Here is an 8510-nt window from a genome sequence, read left to right on the forward strand (position 1 = left end):
GGGGGGAATAGTTACACCTGCAGAACAATGTAGGAGAAATAGTCTGTACCAAATAAATTATCATATGCTTTGTTAAATAACAACTTAGAACAACACAGTTCTAAGTGACAAAAGACAGAGGTAGACACTGAAAAATAATACTGGGCAGTTAATTTGCAAGCAGTCTGGACGCCCTTCCAGATTCAATAAAATACTAGACTAAAATAAAGGTATCCTTCATTTTAAGGCGATAGGAAGGAAGGAGATGGAAACAATTATTAATTCTTTGCCCTTTAAAGACTTGATGTATTTATCTTGGAGTCAGGGGGAGGTTGGGATGCAGATCATTTCTGATTAGATATTTTTCTTCACTGCCTACTCCGTCATGGTTTAGTGCTAATTTGTGTGTGTGTGTGTGTGTGTGTGTGTGTGTGTGTGTGTGTGGAGGGAAACAGAGAGACAGAGAGAGAGAATGTCTTAAGAGGAGTGGTCTGATACTTCAAACAAATAATAATGTAGCCGACAGCAGCTGTTCCTGATTTCTTTTAATATTCCATGACAAAAATATTGAGTGTATAGTAATGCAAACAGCCAAACAATGAAACGAAAGCAGGCAGATGCAATCTTTTGCTGTAACTCCTTCCATTTCACTTGAATACAGTGAGTGTGTTGAGATGTTGAGATAACTTACTGTTTACGAGAGCATCAGCACAGTTGTGGCACCGATGTTTGTGTGTGTGTGTGTGTGTGTGTGTGTGTGTGTGTGTGTTTTAAATCCATTTTGGGGGCTGAAGAATGGAAAATCAATATAGTTACTTTTGTTCTATACCTAAAAGATCTTTCTGCCTAGCTAATCTGTCCTTTCTTCTTTCTCTTTTGTGTAACCTTTTGATTCTTTTATGATCTAACTCAGCCAGCCCTTGGGGAACCACTTCAGATGAAGGGTGTGAAGATGAGTTAAAAGATACGTTATCTTAATAGCTGGTACTGGAAGTCCTCTTAGATTAGAAGCTCTTTTGTCAGGAAAAAGCCTCATCGTCCCATCTCGTCCACTATGCTTTTGACATACTGGCTTTCCTCCAGTTTCTTGGATAGGCCACTTTCTTTCCTGCCTCAGGGCCTTGGCATGTGCTCTTAGGGCTAGAAGATGAGATGGTGAGGGCAGTAGGTGGCACAAGACAGGGAATGCAAGAGATGGATACAATACATTAAAAATGAATTGAGAACTGTGCACTTAAGATTCATACATGGCATTCTATGTGTATGAATTTTCTGGGGCTGCTGTAACAAATTGCCACAAACTTGGAGGCTTAAGACAGCATAAATTTTACTCTGTCACAGTTCTGGAGGCCAGAGGTCTGGAATCATGGTGCCATCAGGGCAGTGCTCCCTCTGAAGGTTCCAGGAGAAGACCTGCACTTCGCCTCTGGTAGCTTCTGTTGTTTCGAGGCATTTCCTGGCTTGCGGTCACATCCCTGCAATCTCTGCTTCGGTGGCCACATTCCTCCTCTGCTCTGTCTCTCCCTCCTCTGTCCCTCCTTCATAAGCACACTCGTCACTGGATTTAGAGCCTGAATAGTCCAAGGTAATTTCCTCTCTCAAAATCTTTAACTCAATCATATCTGCAAAGACCCTTGGTCCAAATAAGGTCACTTTTGTAAATTCTAGGGATTGGAACTTGATAGCTCTGGACAGTCATTATTCCATTAACTTCTTCAAACTGACTCACAAACTGTTTTTAAGTTGTGTCTAAGGTTTCTTTTAATGAACTCTTTGCTTATTCCTACACTGTAATTTTTATTCATGTGTTTTTACATTCTCCATTTTTTATAATTAAGTTAGCTAATGTGTTGACATTTTCAAACTATTCTAAGAAACAACTCATGAATTTGGTTGCTTTATAATTATTATTATTTTTAATATAAATTCCTTTGTCTTACTTTTATAATGACTATATTCTCTATTCTGTACTTTTTATCCCTGTAATTTATTTATTGTGTACCAGAAGTTGGTACCTCTTAATCCCCTTCACATTGGTCTTTCCTGTGCATTTGTCTTATTAATTATTTCTGCTTTCATGTGGTTTATTTGGGTCTTTTTCCCACCTTTTTTATTTGGATATTTAATTTATGTATTCTTTCTTGCTGATTGACCTAAGATTTCATTGCCAGGTGATTTCTTCCTTTTTAACCAAATTCATAGTTATAATATGTACTCAAATCTTTGCTCCAAGAGTTTTTTAAAGAAGAGATCTCTAATATAGAAGTAGTATGGTATTTTTGTTTGTTTCCTAATTTGTACATTAGTTTAAGTACTATTACATAGTTATCAGAGGATATTGCTTCTGTCATTGTTTACTTTTACGAATTTATCCAGTTGTCTTCATGGCCAAATTTTGTGACCATTCCATGAGCATCTGAAAAATACGTTCTGTGTTCAGAGTTGAAAATTAGGTAGTTATCTTATTAATTATGTTATTTAGGTCTCTTATATCCTTAATTGTTTTTTAAACTTGATCAAGCATAGAATGATAATAAATCAGATTCTGTTTCTCCTACTGTGATTCTTCTTATATTTATTTGCAGTTCCTGTACTATTTGCTTTGTAATTATTAATGCTAGGTTATTTGGTATATGGTTATTCATAACTGCTAAATATCATTTTTAATTTAAGTTGCCTATAATTCTATCATTTAATGCACTTCCTCTCAATTCTTTCTAATACTAAGATTGTGACCCCTGCTTTCCTATTTGTTTGTGTTTTCCTCACGTGCATGTTCCTATATCTTAATTGTCAACCTTCCTGAATCATTTGAAGTATCTGTTATATGAAGCATATAATTGAGGTTAGCTTTGTAATTCTAAGAGGAGTCTTTTGATCTTTTAATAGGCAAATCTATCCATTAATAAATGTATTAATATGAAATTAATGTTTGATCTTAGGTGTGTGTGTAACATTTTATGTCAACGTCTCTGTTTTCTTTCATAGTTTCTATGGTTTTCTCTAAGATCTGTATTTCCCTTACTGTGTAGCTTTATTCTTGACATTTGAAAGGTTTTCATGTTTGTTCTGTATGATTGCCATTATACAGCTTTACACAATGTCCTTAATCCTCCGTTCCTTTTGAAAGTCTCTCTTAATTCCCTCCTATGAGCAATGACAGAATAGGTATTGTTCTATTGCCTATCCCCTTTTCCTGGCACCATCCAATGCATGATCGTATGTCTTTAAATATGCTCCATTCTCTGCTACTTACCTATGCAGACTTAAATAAACTTGCACATCCACTCTTCGTGGATCAAGTGTTGCCCCTGGGAGCTTTCCCATCCCTGGCTCCTTTTTAGGTTGAGTAGGCTTCCTTGACTTTGACGGAAGCCCTGAGGCAAAAAAGCAAAGAGCATGTACTGAGCTGCCCACACGACTGTACTGGAGTCAGAGGTGGGTCCAGGGATATGACTTAAGCACCAAAAGTACCTGCTGCAGCGTCTCCGGAAGGGTGGGTGTTAACTCACGCAGCATCAATTGGGCATTGATATTACGCTTGAGCCTCTATGACACCAGTAAGTGTGGGAAAGGCTGGAAAAGGCCGAGAGGTTCACACTGTCTATCTTTCAGGCTGGGCTTATCTTCCCTTTTGTGTTCTGAGCTACAGTGACTGTTGTTGCTATCCTTGTTCCCATGAGAACACACACAGGCCTGAGACTTGAAATGGAGCGTGCTAGTGCCTGGTGAGCAGTCTGACTTTGGAGACAGACGCTAAAACTAGATGCAGCCTAAGAAACACAGGTCAAAAAATACTGTATTTGTGATTGTCAAAGTATTGTTAATTACAACCTCATAAATCAGGCTTTAAGAAAAGTTACTTAAAAATGGATTTGTGCCTTTTCCCAGCCTAAAGCAAGACGAAACAGATCAATTTTGTAGACTGATTAGATATATCTGTTTTTTTTAATTTGCAGTTATTAAACTCAAAGGCCCTTAGGCGTTACATCCTGGATTAAAATCCTGCCTTTACCGCACATTGACCATGTGACTTTCGGCAAATTACTGAAACTTTCTGTGACTCAGTTTCTTACTCTGTTAAATGGAGGTAATAACAGTATCTACTTCAAAGGGTTCACAAGTAGATTAAATAAAATGACATATGTAAAGTGTTTTTAGAACAATCTCTGGTCCATAGTATACCCTGTTACAAGAATTATCTCTCCTTTTTATTATTATTGCTTTTATACCCACAAGATTGATAGTGCCTCTTTATGTAGGTCTATTATGATTTTCTAAAAGTTTCCTTACTTACCATTACTTTTACAATGCCTATCTTACCTACTAAAATGTACACTCCATGAGAACAAGGGCACTGTTTATCTAATCCACACCTTACCCAGCTTCCAGTAAATGGAGTAGAGCATAGTATGGCTCAATACTTTTTTGCATGAATGGATGAATGAATCAAAGAATCATCTAATCAATACTGCTCATTTAGGTCGCTTTGTGTGTCAGTTTTCTGAAGTAAATCACATATTTTGTTTTTGTTTTTTTTTAACGTGTATTTATTTTTGAAAGACAGAGACAGAACATGAGTGGGGGAGGGGCAAAGAGAGGGAAACACAATTTGAAGCAGGCTCCAGGCTCTGAACTGTCAGCACAGAGCTGGATGGGGACTCGAACCCACCAATGGTAAGATCATGACCTGAGTTGAAGCCAAAGCTTAACTGACTGAGCCTCCCAGGCGCTCCTAGTAAATCACATATTTTGGGCTCATTCACTCATTACAGAGAAAAACTAATTTCTGCTCTGAGCTTTGATATTTAAAAAAAATTTTTTAATGTTGATTTATTTTTGAAGGAGAGAGAGACAGAGTGTGAGTAGGGGAGGGGCAGAGAGAGAGGGAGACACAGAATCTGAAGCAGGCTCCAGGCTCTGAGCTGTCAGCACAGAGCCCGACGCAGGGCTCGAACCCACAAACCACGAGATCATGACCTGAGCCGAAGTCGGATGCTCAACCAACTGAGCTACCCAGGCACCCCTGAGCTTTGATATTTTTTAAAACTATACTTATATTTAACCTTCAGTGGAGAGATATCAATCAGACTGATAGATCAATCCATCCCATAACTCTCTTCTCTTCCCTAACTGCCAAGCATGCATCAACTTAGATTATGCAGACGCCCCATATTTTTCCTCATTGAATTATCTATACTGCATGACCATTCAGGCAAAATGTTAAAAAGATACTCAGTTCTGTCCACACCCCCATTTTGTTCCTATTCTCTTAGAAAATATTCACTAATAGCTTTGCTGCCATAAGGATACATAGATTGATTTCAAATTTCTCTGATGTGAATAATTACTTAATCGGGGTATCTCCCATTCTTTTTAAAAATTTTTTGCCCTGAAAACCAGAATTGACAAGATTCAAACTGGTTACAGAGACACTGATTCAAACAGTTTTGACTTCAGGGAATTGAGGTGATTTAAAGGTATAAGCACTGTGATGAGGCAACTTTGGATGAGATGAAATTGTCCTTTTCCAGGGGCTTGAGATCTGGTCCGAGTACATTGAGATGCGGCATTTAACTGACACATTAAAGGTAACAGTCATGGGCTGGGCATGCCTGACAGCAAACTGTGAGGATGGGCAAGAGGGGAAGGATGCTGCCATTGATCAAACCCGCCATGCCAGGTGCATCATCTCATTTAATATAACTGTCCTCTGAGTTTTGTAATTATACCTCCTCAGATGGAAGGAAACTGAGATTCAGAGAGCTGAAGCGACTTGTTCAGAGTCTACATAGTAGGAAACAGCTGTTCTTTGATCATCACTCACTGCTGGTATCACTGGCTCATCCCAAGTGTCAGTGGTACAGTATTGGCTCCACTCCTTACTCTCCCCCTCAATGTGTAGTAATGTGTACCACAGGGAGTGCTTCCTTTGTTGTGTCCAGTGCACCTGCAACTTTGCCCACCTGCCCACTCCCAGACATTGGTGTCTCTGCCAAACAGGTCATGTTTACATGGAGCTTCTACATCTTTGTCCTACTCTGGGGCCTACCCATGTGGACAATAATTAATGGCTTATTTTGGTATTTGCATGTTATTGAGTGTATAGACTCGAATATATGAGAGCTATCCTTTCTTAGCTTGGTCTTTTTCTTCCTGAGTTCTCCAAAACTCTGTTTTTACTTTTCAGTCTCCCTTGTTGACTCATACCCCAAATATGAGTCTTTATCCTGCCTTAATCCACCTTTGTGAGCTACACAGTGTTTTCTTAATCAAGCTCATGCTTTTATGACTTTCACTACCATTTCTATTCGGATGAATCATGTCTCTATTTCTGACCTCCCAATTGAGCTCAAGACTTGCATTTCCAGTACCCAGTGGGACATCCAATAAGTGCCTGCTTAGGTTTGGACACGTTGACTTTGAGAAGCTGGCTTCATATCCATTTGAAGACTTCAAACTCATCTCTGTATTAGTTGGCTCATCTTTAAGTGGATGCCAAGCTAATAATTCAAAATCAACAGCCGCAGTCTGGTCTGTCTTTTGATGAGTATTATCACTCAGCCACTCCGATGTAAATCCTCACCATTACCTTTGTCTCTCCTAAGCAACCATATCTATGAGGTGACCAAATTTTGTGCATTCTATTCAACCATATTCAGCCCCTTTTTGTTGTTAGAATCCTAGTTCATCTTCACCCTTTATTTGGCCCCTTCTTACTTTCTAACGAGTCTTCATCCCTTCACATCTTTCTGCAGGTTCATTAGTGCTGATGCCATAGTTATTTTTCTAAATCACAGGTCTGATCTGTTTTTCCTTTATCCAAAAGCCTCTAGTTTCACTCTGTTGCCTGTAGAATAATATCATAAATCCTGAGTAAGCATTTTAGGCCCCTCAGAGAATCAACTCAATCTTCCTTTCTTACCAGTCCTAATCACAACAGACTATAGTGCAGCCATGCCAGGCTAACCCAGAAGTCCTGGAGGCCCCACCTTTTCTCAAACTTTATGCCTTGCCCATGGGGCAGTGCTTTGCTGGTGTGCTGGCCCTTCCTTGCCCGTCACAGTGAGCCCAAATCCACCATGCCCCAATCCTTTCCCAGTCACAGTCAATTGTGCCTTCATTTATTTTCCCATTACATTTAGTTGAAATTATATAAAAGTCTATCTTTCTATCATCTTTCAGACTTTTTGAGCAAAGAAACTTTTTCGTAATCATTTCTACAGTCATGTTACCTAGCTAAAGTAGTTCTATAAAAATACCAAATTAATGTCCAAATCTCTTACATCTTGGACTAGAAGTTTATCAATAAAGCTTCTATATTTAAGGAGTTCGTATCAAATCATATTGCCACTGACATCTTTACTTTGGGATTATAAATTGTTAGCACCATTTTAAAGGTAGAAGAATAGGGATACCAAGAAAATATTTGATGAATATCAACTAATAAAATGTGAAAGATTTTGGAGTAGAGTTCAGTATTCCTCATGTTAATGCAATTTTTGAGACCTGGGGTATCTAACACAGAAACCACTAACCAAATGTAACTATTTAAATTTAATATATAAAATGGATGAGAGCTATAAAAATGGATGAGAGCTCGTCATTTGTGACAACATGGAATGACCTAGAGGGTAGTGTGCTAAGTGAAATAAGCCTGACTGAGAAAGGTGAATACTGTATGATTTAACTCCTATGTGGACTCAAAAAACAAAAACAAAAACAAAACAAGTGAATGAATAAACAAATAAAAAGCAGAATCAGACCTATAACTACAGAGAACAAACTGATGATTGCCTGAAGGGAGGGGGTGGGGAGTTGGGCAAAATGGATGAAAGGGAATGAGAGGTATAGGCTCCCAGCTGTGGAATGAATACATCATCAGAATAAAAGGCACATCACAGGGAATATAGTCAATGATATTGTAATAGCAAGTATGGTGATAGATGGTAGCTACATTTGTGAGCATAGTGTAACATGCAGAGAAGCTGAATCACTATGTGGTACACCTGAAACTAATACATTGTGGATCAAGTATACTCAAATAAAAAAAAATTTTTAAGAACAAATTTAAGTTAACTAAAATTAAAGAAATAATAAAAATTTGTTTCTTCAGTCATACTAGCTGTATTCCAACTTCTTTTTTTTTAACATTTTTATTTATTTTTGAGACAGAGAGAGACAGAGCATGAACGGGGGAGGGGGAGAGAGAGAGAGAGAGAGAGAGAGAGAGAGAGAGAGAGAGAATCGGAAACAGGCTCCAGGCTCTGAGCCATCAGCCCAGAGCCCGACGTGGGGCTCGAACTCACGGACCGCGAGATAGTGACCTGAGCTGAAGTCGGACGCTCAACCTACTCAGCCACCCAGGCGCCCCAGTATTCCAACTTCTTAATAGCCACATGTGGCTCACGGCTCCTGTATCAGATGGCCCTGATACAAAACTTTATATCATAAAAATTTCAACAGCACTGTTTTATTCCTGTTGTAGGATACACTAGACAAACCATTTCTCATTAAGGAAATTTTCTGTT

Source organism: Panthera onca, chromosome C1 (assembly GCF_046562875.1).
Source record: "Panthera onca isolate mPanOnc1 chromosome C1, mPanOnc1 haplotype 2, whole genome shotgun sequence".
Taxonomy (NCBI): Eukaryota; Metazoa; Chordata; class Mammalia; order Carnivora; family Felidae; genus Panthera; species Panthera onca.